General features: G+C 36.5%; 1 protein-coding gene across 5 annotated transcripts in view; it reads right to left on the bottom strand.

Annotated features, from left to right (window-relative positions):
• LOC139124438 (uncharacterized) overlaps positions 1-24,507 on the bottom strand; it is a 58,568-nt gene that overhangs the window by 17,533 nt on the left and 16,528 nt on the right. The window contains exon 12 of one of the 5 annotated variants that reach the window (XM_070690571.1): positions 24,432-24,497. The exons of the other annotated variants lie outside the window; for them this stretch is intronic. The gene's annotated coding sequence lies outside the window, so the exon portion shown is untranslated. The remainder of the gene's footprint in view (positions 1-24,431; positions 24,498-24,507) is intronic. 5 annotated transcript variants of the gene reach the window in all.

Consider the following 24,507-nt stretch of genomic DNA (forward strand, 5'->3'; position numbering starts at 1 on the left):
ATTATTTAACTTCTCATGGTAGTCTGCAGGTTAACTGTACAATATATTCCCTGGCATAACTTGCTATATCTATATGTAAGTGTTGTCTTTTAGGCTGTAATAAGTTTCTTGATAAACCATAATAACACCCTCTGTACACTTACAAGCCAACCTATATATGAAGGTAAACATTACAGTATTGTCCCTTTTGCAATCACATGAAACAGGGTGACTTCCCTCTCCTGTCAGGAGAAAACATACTGAACATGATTGGATAAAAAGGACATTAGCTGTACCTTTTGTCAAATAAAGTATGGTTTGTTTTTGTGTATCAACTGCGGTTTCTTGTTTTACTCCCACTACATGCTTTTATACAAAACTTTGTTTGGCGAATACTCTTAATTTTATACATGTGTAAAGACTCTGTTTGTGAATGCAGCTTAATTTGTTGAAGTGACCATGTTGCTGCCAGAAATAGGCAAATGAGCTCAAACTTGGAAAGGCTATTACCACAATTCAAGAATGATTCATCAAGTCGCTTTGAAAATTGGTTTGTCAGTACAATAGAACAATCAAATAGAGGGCTAAAAATTAAAATTTTCTCTTTTCCACAGTTTTCTTGCGATATCTTTAATTTTTGGTAAATACTCTTTTTCATTAAATTACTTGAAACCTTGCATAAAAGTGAGTATTTGTAAAGCATAAAAAGTATTATTTGAAAGTTCAATAGTCAAATGAGAAATTATACGTCAATTATAAAGATATTATTTACTGGTATACAGACTGTACCACACAAGTAGGGGTCACCATGTTTTTTGTGATGAACGTTTCTGAAGGGTCACTGTTTTTTTGCACTGCATCAGTTTGATAAAACATTGCCCAACTGTAATTTCTGTCTGATCCCTTTTTCACCTTAGCCATAAGGGAGGAGCTCTGAATTTAAGGGGACAAAGGGGAGAGTGAGTGGCACGAGTAGTACATCGAATCAACCATATTTTTTGCTGTTTGTTAGATTTTTTTCATTTGGCTGTTTTGCAATTTTCTCAATTATAATTAGCCAACAAAATACTTTCGTAATGCAAAGATTGGTTCTGAAGTTATTTAGTGTAGGCAAATACAGATAAAATGCTGACTAAATAAATTCCTCGCTGACTATGCATCTGTTTAACATGTACGTATATGCACAATCTCTGCTATAAAATTCCTTTGTGTGATAATACTAATAGTGTATAAATTTAGGATTAACATTGACACCATATTCATATTGTGTCATGTTGAAATTATACTGGCTACAAAGACATGAAAGCTTAGTGCAAAATCTCTGGAAAGCAGATTCGTGTGTGGTATTAAGTATAAACACCAGATATGAACTGAAAATGCTCACGTGTTTCATTAGGGGCCAAAGCCGACCGGCTGGGACCCTATTGTTATTGCTCAAGTTCTACTACTTCCTCTTTTTCTTCTTCTTCTGCCGATTATTTGTCGACCTAGATCTCTAAAACGGCTGAACGAAAACTTCTAAAATTTGCAGGGCTAGTAGGTATCAGTTAGTACCCGTGCACCTGACCCTTGAAATTTTGATTGGTCACGTGACCTGGTGGCCATATTGGATTTTCCAAAAACCTAAAAATGGCTTCTCCAGAAGACCTAGGGGTCTAGTCGATTTGAAATTTTTTGTATAGTAAGCATGACCTAAGGTCTCTAGAATTTGCAAATAAAATCGCATGCGGTCACGTGACCTTGGCCACCATATTGGATTTTCTAAAATAGTCATTTAATCTTTAAAAATCTTCTTCTCCAGAACCGAAACATCGATTAAGCTCAAATTTTACTCATGTCATCCTTACAGTGATCTCTTTTAAGTTTGCAAAAGGCATTTCGGTCACGTGGTTTGGCCGCCATATTGGATTTTGTGAAATCACAATTTAATCTTTAAAAATCTTCTTCTCCAGAACAAATTCACCAATTGAACTAAAATTTAATAAATGTCATCTACAGTGTGATATCTTTCAAGTTTGCGAAAAGCGTTTTGATTGGTCACGTGGTTTAGCCGCCATATTGGATTGTGCAAAAAATCGTAATTTAATCTTTAAAAATCTTCTTCTCCAGAACCAAATCATTGATTACGCTGTAATTTTACTCATGTCATGCTTACAGTGATCTCTTTCAAGTTTGCAAAAGGCATTTCGATCGGTCACGTGGTTTGGCCGCCATATTGGATTTTGTGAAATCACAATTTAATCTTTAAAAATCTTCTTCTCCAGAACTAACACTCCGATTGAACTAAAATTTTACATCTGTCATCTAAAGTGTGATCTCTTTCAAGTTTGCGAAAGGCGTTTGGATCGGTCACGTGGTTTGGCCGCCATATTGAATTTTGCAAAAAAATCGTAATTTAATCTTTAAAAATCTTCTTCTCCGGAACCAAAACACAGATTAATATGAAATTTTACTCATGTCACCCTTACAGTGATCTCTTTCAAGTTTGCAAAAAGCTTCTACATCTATCATTGAAAGTGTGATAATTTTCAAGTGTGCGAAAGGCATTTGGATCAGTCTCGTAGTTTCACCGCCATATTGGATTTTTTGAAAAATCGTAATTTAATCTTTAAAAATCTTCTCCTCCAGAACAAATACACCGATTGAACTAAAATTTTACACTTATTTTCCCTAGTGGTAGTCCTTTAAGTTTGTGAAAGGCATTTTGATCAGTCACGTAATTTGGCCGCCATATTGGATTTTGTTTAAATCACAATTTAATCTTTAAAAATCTTCTTCTCCAGAAGCAATACAAACATTCAACTGAAATTTTACTCATATCTTTCATAGTGCGAGCACTTTCAAGTTTGAGAAAGGCATTTGGATCGGTTAAGTTGCCCAAATGTTATCATAAGGCTGCAGTTTAAAACCTCGTCAGTCAGAAGATCGATCAGTGATGTATGTTATATTGTACACTTGAAAGTCAAAGACGGCACGACAGACTGCAATGCCCGCTGTCAAATTCAGCTAGCAGTCACACGAACCCTAATCTCGGCCCCTTGTGAAAGGCAACTTTTGCGACCAGCTTTTGTACGCCAGGTGACGTTGTCGAGTATACTGCGACGGAAGTACTTAGAGGAGTGTGCCACTTGCTTTAAGGGGTGGTCCACCGGTGTGATCGACTGAATAGAGACAAGGTCCTGCCAGGGCACAATTACTGGGGTCTACGCAGTAATTGTTGTTATGTTTGTAATAATTTAACAGAATCTACAACCATTTTGTCACATTCCATGACTTATATCTCGAAAAAATCTAAACATGTGTGATTGTCATAAAAAATCTAACTTGAGCCTAGTAACAGGGCAGAAGCTACAGCTTCAGCAAGCATCAGTCTACAGCTGATATGTGAGTATCAAGGACCATAAATGAAGCTATTCGGGTATTTTTATATGTAGGTGTCTGAATGCACGCTCACTTGTTCATCATGATAAAAAAAACAGATACATGACATTGCAAGGTGTGGTGATTTGTTTATGTTTCTCTATCTGACATGGATGGAGTGGCCCTGGTGTGTTGTGTAACTGAGAGCATTTAGCTGATTAAAAATGTAAACAAGACCACATCAAGTCCAGCCGTTAATGTCGTAAAAATCGCTGATACATATCTATTGAAACAGCACCTTGTTAAATGAAGTTCTGCAGCTTGATCGAATTTCACTGTAATTGCTTTGTGCAGTTGCATGCCCGGTCTAAGAGATCGCCGAAATTTACCCGATATTTATCAGGGATTTGGGGACTCTGATATCGATACTAGACAATAGTAGAATGACTTGCCCTGTGCTTCGGTACGCCAGATGTGTGAAATCGTAGATTTAATTGATGGATTTTATCGGCAATTTGGGGACTCTGATATCGATAGTACACAATACTAGAATGACTTGCCCTGTGCCTCGGCACGCAGGTCTGTGAAGTCGCCGATATTTACTAGATATTTATTGGTGATTTGGGGACTCAAATATCGATACTAGACGATACTATATTCTGTCAAATCCTGGTTAAATATCCGATATATATCGTGACCTTGTATTTCTGGTCAAACCCGACTTCCAAGGACTGACTCTAACTTCGATACTGAACGATACTAGATTCTGTCGAATCGCGGGTTTATATCCAATATCGGAGAAGTTGGACGCTCTTGCCATAGTTCTAGGTCTAAATAGGTGCGACCTGGCATCTAATGTTTGTTTGCACAACTTATTATAGTGGAAACACTCAGTAAACATCCACTTCCTTCGGCGTCTTTGCCTGCTTTGTTTTGTGCGCGACTTCCGCGCTGTCAGTAACTTTACCAGGGCAGACAATGGCTCGGAAATGCGCGATTTGCGCAATCGCGCAGGCGAGAGAAAACCATGTCCACCATCGTAAATTATGCCGGTTCCATCACTGTTACTAATGAATCAAAAATAATCCTTATATCAGCCATATTATCGACATATTTTGTCATTTGATTGTCTACTCTTTGAACAAGATAATTTGTCGCTTTGTCGTACGTCGGCCGATGACTGACGGCAGACTTCTTTGGCATGCAACCAACATAGTGAGTTGATAGCGTTGGAATATTGACAAAAGCTTAAATGAGCATGCGCCAAAAAGTTTCAAGATCCCCCCGTTTTATAGTCCGGTCATTGTACGCTTTCGGTAGTTTCGAGACATCCAAACAATGCAAATGCATTACAAATGCACGGTACGATGCGCCTAGAGTTGATTGAAGTCGGTGAAATGTTAAAAATTAAAATAATTTTTAAAATCGTAGTTTCTTTGGTGTCTCTCCTATATCCATACGAACCTATTTGGAATTAGGCAGCGCAGGCCAGGTTTCCTAGCAATGGAATGCGTTATCTGAGTCTGTGCAGTAGTGAGTTAGTTTCAGTCGGGGATTCGATATATATCGGACATTTCACCACCTTACATGTACATGTTGTCATAAAACCGACTTCATGGACTGACTGTAACTTCGATACTAAACGATACTAGATTTTGTCAAATCGCGGGTAAATATCCGATATATATATTGGAAATTTCAGCGCCTTACTGTTCTGGTAAAACCCGACTTAATTCCAGCATGCTATTTTTTACATCCATGATTCCAGGGACTGACTCTAACCTAGATACTAGGCGATACTCAATTCTGTCAAATTACGGGTAAATATCCGATATATATCAGATATTTCACCACCTTATAGATCTAGCCGAGCAATCTAACTTCGATATTGTATAATCTAGTAGCCGTAAAATTGGATATCATATAAAAAGTGCAATGTCGCGGTGTCCTCGGGATTCCGGGATAAACTCCTTTGTGTAGCGCTCACCCCGCCCGCTATCGCATTCACCACACTCAGGTGTCTCACATCACCTTCACCCCACTAAAGCATTCACAAATCACAGTTTACGATGCAGCTAGAAGGCAGCTACAATTACCAACTACAAATTGTTTGTTGATTGTTGTCAGTTGGGAAGGAAACCAGGTTTAAAATGGCTGCTCACTCACAGCCTGTCGGTAAAATGGTTAATCAAATCTGGACGCTCTAATAAAAGTTCTAGGTCTAAATAGGTGTGACCATTTCAGTTGTTAGTGTAGCTGTTCAGAACGTTTCTTTGCACAACTTATTACAGTGGGAACACTCAGTAAACATGCACTTCGTGAGGTTTATTAGTGTAAAAGTAGCCCTGCATTCAGGTTTGTGTTCCCGGCGTTATACGGCCTCCACCACAGCCCTGCAACGGTCTGTGGAGATATCTTGGGTCTCTTCGGCGAGATTCACAATGGCCATCTCCATGAGTAAATTTAAATAACTTGTCGAGTACGTTATGTTTCAGAATGCGAGCGGTTTTGGACGTTAGAAGAAGTTAATCGCATCTTTTCTGCGGTAGGTTAGGAGGTAAAAGCAGATAGGGAAAGGATATTGCCTCTATTTTTACATCCATGCCCCAATAATGAGGAATTCGGCCAAAAAGACCGTATTTCGTTGCGGTCTGGATCTGGACCGGACCGCAGACACCCCAGTTGTTACTTCCATACGATCAACCTCCCTATCAGTGCAACGGGTGTCGATCATTCTGATGTGATCGTTTGCCCATCAAACGGGTTTATATAAGTTACTGAACCTTTTCAGAGGGGCTGTTCAAGTTACGGATAAGTTTGGAAATCCGTGTTTGGCTGTAGGTGACTGTGTGATAATGGATAATTGCGGTTTCCACCACGCGCGATATATTGAACAAAATCTCCAACTACTATTGGGGAAAGTCTACTGTGAATTTGGAAAGTTAGGTAACGGCAAAAGCATACGACTTATTTTACAAAGTAGAGCGAGTAAGGCACTCCTGAACGGCGAAAATGTTGGTGGTGTATTGCTGGCAACAAGACAATATCTTTACTGACGTTAGGAACTTGTGTTGATTGGCTTCCGTAAAGATGAATTCGCGAGATTTTCAGTGTATTGTGACGAGATATCGGAAACAGATTTTCAGAGAAGGCACTCGCTCGTCTGCCGAGTCAACGTACTTCCGCATTCATATTGTGCAAATGCGCAATTCTTATCGCGATATTTGAGCATTAAACTTGATCGTCAGTGAAACAAAAAGATGGTTCTCAATATCAGAACATTATGTATTTTATATTTTAGGGTTCTGTTTAAGTAATAGACATGAATATTTGGATTTATGATCCATGATTTCCGCGGTCCGTGGCATGATTCAAGCTGGCCGTGAATACGCACTGATTTTTTTGTGATGACCCCTGACCCAAGTGTCATCGATACGTTGTGCGCGCTGTCCGAGCATCGCTTGCTAAAATTCATGGAGCTACCAAAGCTCCATGCTAATTCAAGCGTAAAGCAAATGTATCGAAAGTCTAACATGCACAAATATCTCAAGTCTATGAGTATTTTACTTTTGAACTGGTATGAAAATGGATATCTAATTCGTTTGAAAAACTGGTGTGCTGAAGCAGGTTTCGTGCTGTTAAAGCGCGACATGTACAGTACAGCACTGATAGCGATTGCAGGTTTGTTACCAAGGCTGCGTTCACAAAAAAAAACGGTTGGGGGGGGGGGGGCTGGAGAAATTCAGGAACGGTGATTCGAAAATTTTGAGGGTAGTAGAGAGGGAACTTGAAATATTGCCCCACCTGTAGGGGCACTTGAAAATGTTTTGGTTTCCTTTTATGTTTTACATTTTCCGATTCCAAGTTTTTGTAGGTAATTTAATGAACAATGAATACCATTTTTATGTCATTCAAAAATGTTGTAATGTTAGTAATAATTTAACAGAATCTACAACCATTTTGTCACATTCCATGACTTTTATCTCGACAAAAATCTAAACATTTGTGATTTGTCGTAAAAAAATCAGACTTGAGCCTAGTAACAGGGCACAAGCTCCAACCGTTGATGATTTTTGCAATACTTCTATGCAATATATCAACTACAGTTTCTTGCTGTCTCCCTACAGCATGCTCAAACACACAATATATCTTTCTTTCATGAATTTGACTTTGTTTGTACCGTCTATTTACTGTCTGTTCTGTGCTGTTTTGTGTCTATGTTTACAACTATTGTCTTACAAATTTTGACCTAGTGTTATTGGATTATGGATTGGTATGATTGCGATTATATTACACAATGTTCAGTTTCTCGACAAAGCCAGTATATATAAATATGTATTAGGTGATAGTTTAATTAGACTCAAGACTGACAGTCAGTTGTCAGCATTGATGCATGGTACACATACACTGGCTGTGCTAGAAAGCTGAATACTGGACAGTTCAACATACTGTAGAGAGTAGAACATGAACGAAGTTGTATAAACTGAACATAAATATTGTCAAAATTATCAAAGATAATACCGCTACTGCCTATGGGCAACTGTCACTACCAGATACTGCCCTGTTACTGGTACAGTAGTGTCACTGTTACTGCATACGTGAGCAGTGACAGAGAGAGCTCTGACTATGATGTACATGGTAGTTGAACAATAGTGTGTGTCAAATGACGCTCATGAATTCTGGCATATGAGAATAATCAAAATTACAAACAAAAGATGGGGTCACCATGCTTGATTTTCTAAATTTTCACATTTTTGTCATAAAATTATACAAAAGTAAAACTTTGAACAGTAAAGATGAAATGAAAAAATATATGACTAAGTGGAATTACAACCAAATTTGCAATTATTGCACTCAAAATTTTTTTTGATGGAATGTTTCAGCCTTCCAGTATTGTCAATATTGAGTAGCATCTAATTCATATATGTCTTGTACTTTTGAAAGACATTTTCGGTAGCTCACCGTGCTCAGTTTCAGACTTCACATTTGATTTTGCGAAAATCGCAACTTATCTCTAAAATCTTATTCTCCAGAACCACAACACTAATGGCAATGAAATTCCACTTTTGTCATTCTTAGTGACAGCTCTTTCAAGTTTGTGAAAGGCAATTTGATCGGTCACGTGGTTTTGCCGCCATATTGTATTTTGCATAAAACATATGATTACGATTGAAACAGACAGTAAAAATGAGATGATGTTCAAAATTCTTCTTTACAAGGACTTGACTGTTTTCAAGTTGAAATTTTGCAAATAATAAAATCACTGCACGAACTGGAAACCATGTTAATCGCTTGGGCCCCGCCAACGCTGCTTGCAGCTTTAATTATATATTGAAGTTACTGGTATCTGTAAATTTGAACCTTTGCCACATGTTTGCAACTTCATTGAATTATTATGATCAACATAATGAACAATAATCACCGCCGATTAATTCTAAAAGGTCATGAAGTATACAAATATGTAATTAGCTGAAATAAAAATATTAAAGTTATTTGACTGCTCTTATTGTATCACCACTTTATATAGCAAGTGTAATTACCGTTGGCCAAGTCCTTCAAGCCATATATGCCGAGCTGTGAAAGCTCATTAGATATGCAAATTATAAATTAGCTGACATGAAAATGTGAAATGACTTTTGATATTGTTTTGACCTAGTACCTGGTATAATCATCAATGTACATAGCATGTTTTGCCAACTTTGATCAAGTAAATCCCGGTATATATCCCTAATAAGCAAAGTTCATTATATATGTAAATTAGGAATTGGCTTAAGTAAAAATGCTTAATGATTGTCAATAATGTTGTATCGTGGTGCAATATGTGTAGCAAATTTTGTCAACTTTGGTCAAGTCAATTCAGACATATATCTCTAATTAGAAAAGATCATTAAATATGCAAATTAGGAATTGGCTGAAGAGAAAATTCCTAATGACTTTCAATAATATTGTATTATAGTGTCTTTAATGTACATAGTAAGTTTCATCAATTTTGATCAAGTCGATTCAGATTCAGATAAATATCATTTAATATTAAAATTAGGTTTTGGCTGAAGTAAAAATGTCTTTTGACTTTCAATAATGTTAGATCACAGTATCTTTGATGTATATAGCAAGTTTCAACAACTACAATCAAGTTAATTCAGATATATATCCCTAATTGGGAAAGTTCATTAAATATGCAAATTCGGAATTAGCTGAAGTAAAAATGCTTAATGACTTTCAAAAATGTTGTATCATAGTGGCGCCAATACATGTAGCAAGTTTCATCAACTTTGGTCCAGTCATTTCAAATATATATTCCTAATTAACAAAGTTCATGAAATATGCAAACGGGGACTTCAATCATACTGTGATGTTGTCTTTTCTCGGAGTGGTATAAATCAAATGTGGATATTAAAAAATTCGAAGGAACTCTTGGAAAATTTGAAATCAAGATCTGTTTCAAAAATAACATCTATTAAAACTTTCGATTTTTCCACATTGTATACCACAATACCACATGATAAATTGAAAGAACGCTTGAAAAACATCATCAACCAAGCATTTTTCTACAAAAACGGTTCACGCCGTTACAAATATGTGGTATTAGGGTATAATTCTACATATTTTGTTAAAAATACAACTAATGCTAAAGTGTTTTATACCGAGAAAGACATTATCAGTATGCTTGATTTCCTCATTGACAACATATTTGTTGAATTTGGAGGACACATTTTCCAACAGTGTATAGGAATTCCCATGGGCACTAACTGTGCTGCCTTGCTTGTCGACTTATTCTCAACGAGGCGGAATTTATCCAGAACCTTATCAAACATCTGTAGCTAAAACTTTCAACCTAACATTTAGACACATAGACGATGTTATTTCAATGAATAACTCTGAATTCAGTAAATATCTCGCTATGATTTATCCTCCAGAATTGGAGATTAAAGAAACTACAGAAACGGCCTCTTCTGCTTCATATCTGGACATTTTACTTGAATTTGACTCCAATGGTCACCTTTCTACTAGGCTATATGACAAGAGAGATGATTTCAACTTTAGTATAATTAATTTTTCACACCTCATCAGTAATATTCCACTCTCACCTGCTTATGGGGTATACATTTCCCAGCTTATACGATATGCAAGAGCATGCAGTTCATATGGTGATTTTGTAGAGAGACATGGCCATCTCTCTTTCAAACTGTTAAATCAAGGTTACACCAGAGCAAGACTTGTCTCTACATTCAAACGCTTTTTTGGCAGGTATCGCAAGCTGGTAGATAAATACAATATCTCTCTTCGACAAATGATCACTGATGGCATCGATGACATTGGGCCTTAGTTAGTGACCACTACCTATCTGACTTACAGATTGATATATGGCGGGTGCCACATGTGGGGCAGGATGCGCTTACTATTTTCGAAACACCTGACATCACTTCTTGGTCTTTTGGCCAGAGGTCCATATATCTTTCTTTCATGAATTTGACTTTGTTTGTACCGTCTATTTACTGTCTGTTCTGTGCTGTTTTGTGTCTATGTTTACAACTATTGTCTTACAAATTTTGACCTAGTGTTATTGGATTATGGATTGGTATGATTGCGATTATTTGGCTGAAGTTAAAACGCTTAATGACTTTCAATAATGTTAACTCATAGTATCTTTAATATACATACCAAGTTTGGATAATTTTGATCGAGTCAAATCAGACATATATCCCTAGTTAGGAAAGTTCATTAAATATGCAAATTAGCATTTATCTTTCATGTCACCCCTTAATGGTTCCCACTGCTGATATATCTTGGTGTGATCAACATTTGTAGCAAATCTCATCAAATTGTGTGTAGTAGTTTTTAATATATATACGTTTTTTCTAAAATCACTAATTATGCAAATGAGAAAAAAGTATGCAAGCCACACCCACCAAAAACTAATCAGTTCTTGCCATTTGCTAACTGAATATATCGTATGTACCAGATTTGATTCTGATCTGATAAACCGTTTTTGAGATATCGGACCAACAGACAGACAGACAGACAGACAGACGGACAGACAGACTGACAGACAGACATCGCTGCGACATATGCTCACGTGTGTAAACACGTGAGCAAAAAATCAAGCAGTCCAAGTTTCACTTCATAACTGATTAGAAATGCCAGTGCTGAGTGAAGCATAGAAATATTGAACAGTAAAGACCAACTCTTGTGTAAGTTATCTTGATCAATTGCACTGTAATCTATAGGAAACACATTGTCAATGAATTCCCTAAAATTAATTTTTCAGATGAATGAATCTTGTGACAAGACTTCATTGATCCAAGAGCAAACAAAAGTTTCTGAAGGTAAGGACCCAGAGAGCATGCAATCCTGTTTTGTCACACAAGATGAGTAATTCACCAAAAAAGGAGTGCACATTTATACTGAGTCAGCCACTGAAATGGACACTTCAGATGAAGAAAACCTACAGTCATCTGTTGAGATTGAAGACCCAACTGCAGGCGACAACCCAGCACCTTCTCACTTACTGAGTAATTCATCCATACGTGATGAGGAATCAACTGAGAAAATAGATCTGAAAAGTAGCCTACACTCATCATTTAGAAGTGAAGAACTGAATGGCAGTAACACAGCCAACTGTACATCCACGCCAAAAAAGACCAATCCAAAAGCGACCATTCCTGGTGGTATACCAATTGATGAAAGATTCCAAAGTGCCGAGTAAGTACTGAATATTATATGTTGCTTGAAAAACCCTGTGGCAAAACAATAACTCCAGGCTTGAAAGAAAATGTACTCTTTCTTCTTAATAATGAAGAGAGCAGTGGCCAGGCTGCAAATGGAAAGCGTTCTGCCTATCCTGATGATTGTGGTGTTTGGGCTGCACATCCATCCTGTAAAACTCATCACTACCGGTATATCATTAGTGAAGACAGGTTGGAATATGTTGATTTTAAAGATGGACAATATTGCAAAAACATCAAGAATAAGCAAGTACCTGTCAGTCCACAGCCCATGGAACAGGACATTGTAACGTTCAAGCGTTATTACATAGCACTGAAATGTGACCCATCGTTTAAGAGACGGGTATCAACAGTTGTAAAATGTCCCAACAGAATGACAGTAATTCGGACCTTAGCAGTGGTTGAATATGTTGGGACATTTCCACTTCAAGCTGTGCCACATATGGTAATGCCAAGAAGAGTTCCAGTGACTATGTGAGAACTGCCATTGATGTCAAAAAGAAAATAGACACTATGGTTGAGAGTTTGACACCACGTGAAGTGTATGAAGATATGGTATTAAATGGATCCTTGTCTGCTCCACGAGATTTGAAACAGGTACAGAACACTAAATACACAGTCATGGCAAGGAAGAGACCAGTTTCAAAACAGCCACAACAAAACACAGCCGACGATATCCAAGCACTGTTATCATATATGCATGAGAATCCATTTGTACAAGAAATTGTACAAACGAAGGGCAAACCGCCATCTGTAATTCTCTACCTTGAAGAAAATCTTCAGGACATTCAGCAATTTTGTACGTCAGACTCTGCCAATCCTAGTGTTCTTGGCATTGACAGGACTTTCAACGTTGGGCCATGCTATGCAACTACACTGGTTTACTACCACAACAATCTCCTCAGAAAAACAACCATGTCTCCACCAATCATGCTGGGAGCTGTCTATTTACACTGGGATGGACAATATCAGACATATCATAGATTCCTGTCTCACATCCAATCTAAAACCTCAAGTAACATAGTAACCACGATGCTGAAACAAAAAGAAGAGTTCTGAAAGAAATGTTCAGCAGGAAGGTCTACCATACTGTCATCACAGGGTACAGAGGAGTTTGATGTCAAATCAATGGAACTGTGTGACAAGTACGCATCAATATTTCCGGCATTCAGGAAGTACTTCTTGACAGTTGAAGAGAAGATGAGGACTCAAGTTGTTCAGACAAGGCAAAAGAACAAATGGATTCCAATAGACTGGAAAAATAATGCATGTGAAAGCATTATAACCACATTATTAAACTCTCCACAAACTATATTATTACAGCATGCTGTAAGGGAGACAGCAAAACCAGTATTTGATACATTGCATTGAAATATTAAAAAAAAAATTATCAACAATTGCAGCTGAATTCTGCCCCATTTTTCAAGGCCAACTTGTTGCTTTTAAGAAAAATTCCATTGCATTGAAATAAAAGTCATGAAATGTGCCAACAATTGTTCCAGATTTTGTTTAATTATACATTGCTAACATCAGGACCATTGGCTGATATTAAAATGTTGAGAACAACATTATTTTCAGAGCCCCTGTGTATAGGCAGAGCAAAACTTTAAAGTGCCCCCACTACTACCCCCAGAATTCTCAAATCCCCCCTGAATGCCTCCAAGCCCCCCCCCCCAAGCATTTTTTGAGAAGGCAGCCTTACAATCATATCTGCTGCTCCTGTTTGAGAAATATCAGTAATCTAGGGGATCCCAAATATTCCATATCAGAGGTAATTGTGGTAACTAATATTTAACATGAAAATGACATTTTCAATGTGGCCTAAGTTGGTGCCGATACTGCAAGATTTTTTAGCTTTATATGTTTGCAAAGTCACTTTTTTATGTAACAAGCACTATTGCAGTCCTGGCTGTGTATCAACTTCAGTTTCTGGTCATATTTCCTAACACTGCCCATTCTGCTTGTCAACACCACTCCTCTTCTGTAAAATTATCATAATTATTGTTTACGGATGAATTGAATTTGTGGTGTGAACTTAAATTCAACTATGCTAATTACATATGCATAAGCTGTGTTGATAAGCTAAACAATTCATATTTTATCATGCTTCTAAAATTTTGAAAAAGAAACTCATACACAAATATAGCCAAAAGTTACAGCCTAAACAACCACCAGGATCACAGCTTCAATGGACCTTTCATACTATGAGAAGCATAATTCTATATTGTACTTAATCAGATAAAAAATCAAAGACAATACAAACAAACATATGAATTTTATTCGATGGAGGGTAATATCGGTCGAAAGGGCAACTGAAAAAAAAATAGTTATTGAAATTTTACTTAAAAGACATTGCAGATAATAAAGGCTGAAAAAAATCTAAGTTTTAGGCAAAGAAAAAAAGTCTGTTCAATGGGCAACATTGCTTCACGCTTGGGTTGATAAGTTAGCAATTTTTTTGCCAAAGAGGAATGTTGGACAAAGTAGAGATGTTAGAGATTGTCAGTTTTTAAGATGAGCATTGTTTCATGAGATTTCTTTTGTCAACTTGACTGATTGTCACGCGGCTCGCAGCTTAACAGCTTGCCACCCCTTATATTGAATGGTATGGTCTCATAATCAAGATGGCGACCTCCTTACAGTCCGCTTTTCCCGGTTCCTAAACCACCAGAGAGAGCATCTTGTGAACGCTAAATCAATGTTATTTTTAGTTGAACGGACATGATATAGGTTGAACCTATTGGGATAGTGTTAAAATTGGCGTAATTTGGCCTACTTTTTCCTCAGGCAGTCCTCGGGCAGCTACATGTACAGGCACTCACGGGCAGTAAGGGTAGAACCATTTGATTTCGGGGGGGGGGGGTATGGAGGATTTTGAGAAAAGAAAAAAAATTGTCACCAGGTGAAATAGAAGGAAAAAAAATTGATCCTGTCATGGCCTGAGAAAAAAAATTGTCATAACAGACAGAAGTGAAAAAAAAAATTGTCACAATGCACCAGAAATTAGCAAAATTTGGAAACCTTCTTACATGTATTCTTTGCCGGCACGCCGCCATAGGCGGTGCAAGTGTTTTTACCACAAGCAATTCTTATGTTTTTTCCCAGCACTTATGACATAAGCATTCACTACATAGGTCTACTTTACACCTCAGTGCACTCAATGTTTTCCTTCCCTTTTCTGACCCAAGAAATTATATTTCAGGATTTCTGTTGCAATATCTCAATGGCATAGGCACTATCTAAAGGGGACTTTTTGACTTCTGTAAATTGTGAAAATTGAAAACACAAGATAGGAGTCAATAAACTACTGTTAAAACCAAATATATTATTCTCTCAGTATAAATATATTAGAAAGATGTACAAGTTGACAATGAAAATTTGAGGAACAACAAATATAATGAAATACAATGTGTGAGCTTTGTTCCTCTGACCACAAAAGATAACATCTTCACTGAGAACTTACATTGATGCTTGGTCATGTTAAGTATAATATGACATCACACACCGGATCGCTCACTATAGAGTCCATCAATAGTGGCGAATTCTCTCAATAACTAATCTGGCTTCTCCTCTTTGAGGACGAAGATGACTTAATAATCACACTACCAAGTGGAGGGGATACAAAACAAGAGAGCGACTGATGAAGGAACCCCATTTTTGGTTCTTAAACATCGTGAAGACGAATCACTCAATCAACAAACCAGTTTACCGGGGACTGAGATCACATGACCAGGGTCAAAGCACTATCGATTCACGACGTTGGTGCAATGGTTGTATAATTTGGACAGGATTTCTTCTTCTGCTGCTGTTGACATACAACAAACAATTTTAGCTAAAAATTAAATATTTTATATGAAATTATGTAAAAACATCTGTTGATGTGTCTAGATCATGGCAATTCTTCTATCCCATCATGCAGAGTGTCATGTACGGCAAAAATACAAAGCAACTCAAAGTGTCTTGGGGAGGTTTCCATGACGACATCAGTGGTATCGAGCACCATGAGATTGCATTGCATGAAGGTACTACATGTCAAGATAGCTGTGGGATCAATCCGATTCAATATTTCATTCAAGTTTTGGCTGATGATACTGATAGCGTTGATCGCGATTTCGGATTTGTTACTAAATATAGCTGCACGCGCGCGACTTTCGGACAAATATGCTGAAATTCGGACAAACTTTGTTGTTGTATGCGCGGCTGCTGTTGCAGCTTGTAGTCTCAGTCATCAATTCATACGAATAAGTATGACGCTAAATGGCCATTCTAACATTCGCAGATTTTATTTTCGTCGTTTATGCGGAAAATGCGGAGAAATGTTTATTTATGCATATTAATGAAGAGAACAGTGACGTCATTTGCGATCAGCGCTATTACACAATGTTGGACCTTGACCTCAAGGTAAGTGTCAAATATCTTGTACATCCAGACATTGACTCATTGAATGTTACATTCAACCCTTTCACTGCAATTACAGTGTTCTCCCTAGAGGGTTTTAGCGTATCGGGGCCGATACGCTTTAATTTTGGCCGATACGCTTTCACACCGGCCGATACGCTATCCGATACCCTATATTTGATTCAACCGCCGTGTACAAATGACCTGCTAATGGGTAGCTGATTACCGTGCACCAGCAAGTTTATTGTCAGTGACGGACAAAAAGTGTACTTCACAAGTTTATTTTTAAATAATTCACAACAAAAAAAGGTGTCAAACATGATTTGATGTTGCATATGGGACTAAGAGATTGACATTTGGTAACAGACAGACGGTCGTCCCTAACTTTATCGAGAATGTTGACAGTTGCGTCCGGGCAGCTACGTTTGAATTACGGTAAACACAAACCATCGACTTTTGACAAGTTTGTTTCCTGTGGCAGACATGCTAAAATAGACTCTAGGGCCTACAGTCACTATTAATTTGTAACTGAAGAAGTAAATCAAGGTTGTAGGGCCTCGGAAATTCAGTGGTAAAGCATAACGACATCTCTGAAGTGTCAGTGTCTCTTGTCTGTCAATTACTATTACACGCGTACGCTGTACTCATCTCAATTGAGCGATACGTGCACACCGTCTTTCCGTCAATGATAATATACAAACCAGCCATTTACAAACCTTTTGTTCAAAGAATTCATCGTTTTTTGGTCCAAAACAACATAAAATGGATAAATGTGGCATTTTAAGGTGAAGTACTACGAATTACGTCAAAATTAAGTTGTGGTGTCATTTTCTTGAAACTTTGCACAGATATTCTTGGAAGTTGTGCAAGTGCAAAAATAAAATAAAAAATGGGGGTCACCACGCTCGTTTCCATGGAAACGGACGTTAAAATGGCGTCGTTAGAAATAAATAAAAATGATATAATTCACTTAAACTAAAGAAAGCAATTACAAAAAGGTTAGCAAATGAGTTAATTTTAATAAATACCAAGACTAAAGATCCATATCCATCGAATTTATAGTTTTCATGATGTTTGTAAAGAAATTTCTACATAAGTATCGATTACAAAATAACGATATCGAAATTATATCACTACATAATTTTCGAATTTTCTTCCTGTCGCTTTGAATGGTGTCATTTTGACCAAACTTTGCGAATAAAATCCTGACATAATACCATTTAGTTTACACTTTTAATAAAAGGGTGTCACCACGCTACTTTTTACAATATCTCCAGGTGAATGGGTAATATGCGCCATGTAAATGGGAGAGAAATGTTAATTTTTCGCTCATATTGAATAAAAACCAGCTTTCTAGGGAGTCAAAATATGACAAGGTTATAGGTCACATGTATTTCTACGAGACTGGGTCAAAAAATTAGGTAAAAGCGCAATTTCAACAATGACAGGTGATGTTAAATACATGCGCTACAAAGTAACCCATTTGCGACAGGATGGAGTTAAATCTGCGCAGAAACGTTCTAAAGCGTGTGCGCGTCCGAATTCGTCGCCCTTTACCTTAAGTCTCAAAGTTTGACAAGAAATATCAATGGCATCCAAACAACCACACTGCAGCCGACATATTGGCAGGCCATATTGCTGCGTCACAAAGGTAGACACCCTAAGATGCCGGTTTGTGATTAGACTCCACAAGTCCTTCGGAATACGTACAGTTCAACACGAACACAGAGGAAATGACACTATACCGTACAATATATCATCTTCAGGTTTAAATTTTTTTCATAAATTTTAACGAAAATAATTAATTAAAATATTCATGACTTATTGTTATGTAAATTTATGCTAATTAGCCGATACTCTATGATTTTTTTCTGGGGAGAACACTGAATTATGTGGCCCAAATACATAGTTACCAATGGTGATTGCAGACCTGTTCACAGAGAATTTGGATAAACAGGTTAACATATCATGTTGAAGATTTCTCACAGCATCTTAATTTGTTTATGTACATATATTGCTATGCTGTCTAACATAAATGATGATTCATACACTTGCGCTCCTGTATGTCCTTTAAAACATCAACAGTACAAACTTTGAGTTACAGAAAATTCTAATGACTTGAATAGTAGAATCTGCACTTTCATTATCTGGTTATCCTGAAATGTAGTTTCCCAAATCATTTCTTTTAATAAAATGTAAATGAAGCAGGTATTACCCTCTGAGTTTTGTCTTTGTTTTTCAGGTTGATGTTCCTTACTATGTACCGGTACATCTGAGGGTGACTAACAATGCTGATTTATCCGTAACCATGGTATCACCACCAATATTGGTTGATGTAATGGATCCTGTATAATTGTCTGAGATCCTGGCAGTGTCTAAGAATCTATTAGTGCAAGATGCGAGGTATAATGATATTCAAATATGCAGATTACACTAATGAGCATTGTTTCGGTATTAAAATTCTATGCTAATGACCCTTAATCAATATGGAATATTCATGTACCTCGGATCTTGCATTGTATACTAAGAATGTATCAGAGTTCCATGTATTCAATTCAAGGTACTGTTTGCATTCAGTGTGTTTCAGGGAAATTTTTTAAAAAGTTGATGAAGACATACGAAACCTTGATTTCTCTCCAGTAGTGCAAATGGAATAATCTTTCCAAGAGAGGATGACCTACTGTTTTCAAGATGAAAGACAGAACATGTTCACATATATTGTTCACCCCATTCCCCGTCAGCAGGTTCACAATTGCCTTTTAATAACAATTGGTATAGACCAAGCCATGATGCTTGAAGTGATAAAGTAATTTAGAGATTGCTGTTTGTTTTTTCCATGCCAGGTGTTTTCACTAACCTTCAAACCCCAGATGTTGAAGCAAGACAAGAAAACAGTTGTTGACTGGTGAGGAACCCAGTGGTTATGATTGGTCAACAGTTGTTGACAAGGGCATGCCGTCCTTCCAATCAGAGCTAAGGATTCAGTTTGCAAATTGATCAATCCATTAATTTGTTAATTGTAATTATTTGTAAAACACTCAGCGCTGTGCATTTTTCGGTGTTTGAAAACTTTGTTACAGTCAAAAGAAGTTCATTCATTTGTTTATATATATTGACAAAATTGTGCTAGTTCTGGATAAATTTTGCAATTAGATATCCTGTATGGAAATCATTTTGTGTGTTTGTTCAGACAGGAATCCTATCATAGACACTCCTCATTTTTAGCTCACGTGTGTAAACACGTGGGCTATTGTCATAGCGATGTCTGTCTGTCTGTGTGTGTGTGTGTGTGTGACTTTCTGTCTGTCTGTTTACACGATAACTCAAAAATGCCTGAACAAATTCGAGTCAGATTTGGTACACAGGTACCATGTGCTACTTGCAAGAACTGATTAGATTTTGGTTAGTGTGGCTTGCATATTAATGAAGTTATGCAATATCGTTTTTTTCAATACAATGGTTTCCCTATGGAGACGGTAATGACAGTGTAGACATATATCAAGAAATACTGCACAAAATTTCATGAAACTTTTCACAGATGACAATCTAAGAACATTATGATGATACTGTGAGTGTCATGTCAATTATCTTCTCATTTGCATATTTAATGAACTTTTGTTATTAGTGAGATAACTCTGAAATTCCTGCACCAAACGTAATGATACTTGCAACAAATATTGATCTGATATATATCTAATTATACTTAGAAGCATTAGGCAGTGTCAAGTTAATAAATAGCTCATTTGCATATTTTATGAAGGTTTGTAATTAGTCATATAACTCCGATATCACTTCACCAAATGTGATGCAATCTGCTGCAGATACTGATCCGACTGATATCTAACTGTAGTGTAAAGCATTAAGTAGTGTGAAATTAATGAAGGGTTCATTTGCATATTTAATAAACTTTGTAATTAGGTATATAACTCTGAAATTACCGCTCCCAAGTCAGTGAAATTGGGTACAGATATTGTTTTGATAAATATCTAATTGTACTGAGAAGCATTTGGCAGTGTCAAGTTAACAAATAGGTCATCTGCATATTTTATGAAGTTTTGTAATTAGTCATATAACTCCAAAATAACTGCACCAAATGTCATGAAATCTGCTGCAGATACTGATCCGACAGATATCTAATTGTGGTGTAGAGCATTTAGTTGTGTGAAGTTAATTAAGGGTTCATTTGCATATTTAATGAACTTTGTAATTAGTGATATTACTCCAAAATTACAGCGTTAAATTTGATGAAACTTGCTACAGATGTGGATCTGATAAATATCCAATTGTACTGAGAAGCATTGAGCAGTGTCAATTTAATAATTAGCTCATTTGCATATTCCATGAAGTCTTATAATTAGTCATATAACTCCGAAATAACTGCATCAAATGTGATGAAAACTGCTGCACATACTGATACGACAGATATCTTACTGTGTTGTAAAGCACTTAGTAGTATAAAGTTAATTAAGGGTTCATTTGCATACTTAATGAACTTTGTAATAAGTGACATTACTCTAAAATTACAGCATTAAATTAAATAAAACGTGCTACAAATGTTGATCTGATGGATATCTAATTGTCCCATAAAGCATTGAGCAGTGTCAAGTTAATTGACAGCTCATTCGCATATTAAATAAAGTTTTATAATTAGTGATTAAACTCTGAGAGTACTGTGCGAAGTTGAAAAAACCTGCTACATATAGTGATAACATATATCTCATTGTTCTGTGAAGCGTACTACTATTAATGAACCTGTTGTAAAACACGTGAGCATATTCAGTTCATATCTGGTATGAAATGTTTTGATTAACTTAAAATTTCACAAAGAGAGTTTCAATGGATTTCATAATATCAGTGATTTGTAAAAGCTGTGCTTCAAACATTCCCGATATTTTTTCCTTCCAAAATGGCATACTCTCATGGTTAGAGCGAAATTGAAGTCCTTTTATCACCCTTTATTTCCAGTTGGTAAAACCCCTGATGTTATTGGACAGACTTTAGACAATTTCAATGAGCGCTGAGAGGATGTTTGCACACTTCTTTAAGAACGCAAAGTCAAAATCACGAAGCCACTCGGAAGAAGTTCTATGATCTGTATCACAAAGTAGAGGAGATATTGACAGCGATTCAACAATGGTTGAGTGAACAGGACCCAGACAGTGAAGATCCACAGAGAATTAAAGTTCAAATTCATCAATGCAGAGTAAGTCTCCTTGACTGTGTAAAGTCTTTGCTATTTTGAAGCTTTTCCTTTCACCACAGTAAAGGTGACCAAATAATGAAACTTTAGTTAGTGTGTATAATATCAGAACTTTTACAAACATTGGATTTACTCATTTTGTTACTGCTGCCATGTTGGAGCAAAACCATGTGTTGATGACAGTAAAAGGGAAGCTATGGAAAGAGTAAATTAGAACTAAATTTTAGGGATATGAGTAAAGCAGTGAGCTGTAGAATTTCTAATATGTTCACCTGTACCAAACTTGTGACTCACAGTAATATTTATTGTACATATTTTTATGAGGCTTGACATGCAATTAAGAAAATCTTTCTTTTCAAGCCACCTGTCAGAGAAAGACAGATGTTTCAAACCAAAAATTGTATAATTATTTCCAGTCACTTGTGAAGTCTACACACTTGTGCCTGCATTTATACAGAACAAGTGTTACTTTGCTATATTTTGATTAATTGCCATAATGTACAATTCACAATCCAACAATTCGTTATAATCTATCTCTACTTTTTTTCTGTCAAATTAAAGGAAATTAACATTAACAAAACCACTTGGATAAGACAAAAAGCCACGGCAACCAGATGGCTTCTTTCAACACAGACTTCCTTCAACACAGAAGGCATCAGTAGTGTTTAGTCTGAAGCTTTGCAAACAGGGGAATTCCAAGTGACTGAAGTTGATGTCTCTGAAGATCAATTACAGAAATATCCTGACAGGTAATTTTTGTTAGCTACCATTTGCCATACATACATGGCAACTGGGAGGTTATATGGTGGAAAAAATTCTGTATGTGATATGTTTGTCTGTATGTATGTACCGGTATGTATGTATGTATGTATGTATGTATGTATGTATGTATGTATGTATTTTTGCGTACATGTATGTGTGCATAATGTATATGTATGCATGTATGTATGTATGTATGCATGTGTGTACATATACATATGTATGTATGTCTGTATATATGTATATAAGTCTGTTTGTATGTCAGTATTTATGTATCTGTATGTATGTATGTATGTATGTATGTATGTATGTATGTATTCATGTATTTATGCCCGTCCACAGCAAAAATTTGAGAACAGGTCCATGGGTCAAGCTGATTTTTGATGTTGCGGTATATTGTAAAAATGTATTGTTGCACACTAACCCTTTGAGTGCAAAAGTCATTTCGTCACTTCATCTTTTTATTTTCAGGTTTTTACCCAAATTTTAACCTGTAGCCAGTGAAATGTGATGTCCATTTGGTCCAACATTATCAAACATATTATAGGAAAATTCATAAAGAATGGTAAAATGTTGCACTTAAGTGTTGGTGGGAAAAAATTACAGCTCTCAAGGGGTTAATGGTGTATGTAATGGGAACATCTACTCATTTGATCAAATATCTGACTCTGTTTGCAGAGCTCTGGCATTCTGTGTGTGCTGAGTTCCATTGTGTAAATCATTGATGTTCATCTACAAGTTATCTGTGTGATGGAGAAGATGATTGTGATGACAATTGTGATGCAGTCATCACGCAAACTACTGATATATACAAGAATGGGCTGTTTGTGATGCACAGATTTTCAGATTAGTAAGTGTTACGATTCTTTAATGGTCTATGGCTTGTAGATTATACTTGCAAAATCATGTAAATTGGTTCTTAAGAACTTTTATCTGTAATCATTTAAAAATTAAAATTTTCATTTTTTGCAACCATTTTCAAGTTTACTACACTTTTCTGCAGTTTGCTTTCTTCAAGCAAACCTTGCGTGATATTCCCTCTCATTTTGATTCAAAATTCAGAATATGAAAGGGTTGTTTCCTTGTATAAAGTATAAGCAAAGATTCAGACGAAATTTCACAGTGAGTATAGATTAGAGTTATCTAGTATTTTTGTATGTGTCATTGCCTCACATGCACTTCCTTACACTCTTTGTACATGCAGTGAGTCAAAACTTGTAAAACTTAAATGTCGGTTTAAACCAAAACACAGGGCCAAAGGAATTTTTGCAAGCTGTTAAACTTCTCACCGACTCCCTAGGCAAGCGTATTTAATGCTGTGTAATCTTGACCGTTTAGGTCGACACACATGGGCAACATCAGTCAAACATATTCTATTTTCATATGGATTTGGCCATGTATGGATATTTCGAGAGATAGGTGACAAACAGTTGTTCTTTTTAACATTTGAAACACGAATTGCAGATACTTTGAAACAGCAATGGAAAGGTTATTGTTCATCAAAAAGCAAACTACGTACTTATTCACAGTTCAAGTCTCTCCTTGAACCTGAAATGTATCTCTATTCAAATTGCACACGAAATGTTAGACAGGTCTTTGCTTTTGTCGATGTTCTATTCTTCCTCTCGCAATAGAGGAAGGGAGGTGTCAGGACATAGATGTTTCAGCAAGGCATTGTATGGTATGCTCTGGTAAATATGTAGAAGATGAGTATCATTTTTTACTTGTGTGTCCTTTATATGAGAATTTGAGAAAGCAACATTTTCCGCGAGAAGATATTAATCATCCTCACTTCCAAATGTTTTTGAGAATTATGAGTGAAAAGGATTCATCAATGATCTTATCACTATGTAACTTTATATATAAAGCTTTCAAACTCAGAGAATCAGTTTTGAAAAAATACCTAAATGTAATAGTATGATTTTCTTTTTTGGTACTATGAATTGATTTTCTTTTTCTTTTTTGACGAGAAACTTGTGTATTTACCGTACTGTACTTGTATGACTTACATGTAACACTGTATGTATACGTCTCACCTGTACCACTTTGTTGTACCCTTGCTTATGGGCTGGAGGCTTTGAAAAG

Source organism: Ptychodera flava, assembly GCF_041260155.1.
Source record: "Ptychodera flava strain L36383 chromosome 23 unlocalized genomic scaffold, AS_Pfla_20210202 Scaffold_24__1_contigs__length_23054250_pilon, whole genome shotgun sequence".
Lineage (NCBI taxonomy): Eukaryota > Metazoa > Hemichordata > Enteropneusta > Ptychoderidae > Ptychodera > Ptychodera flava.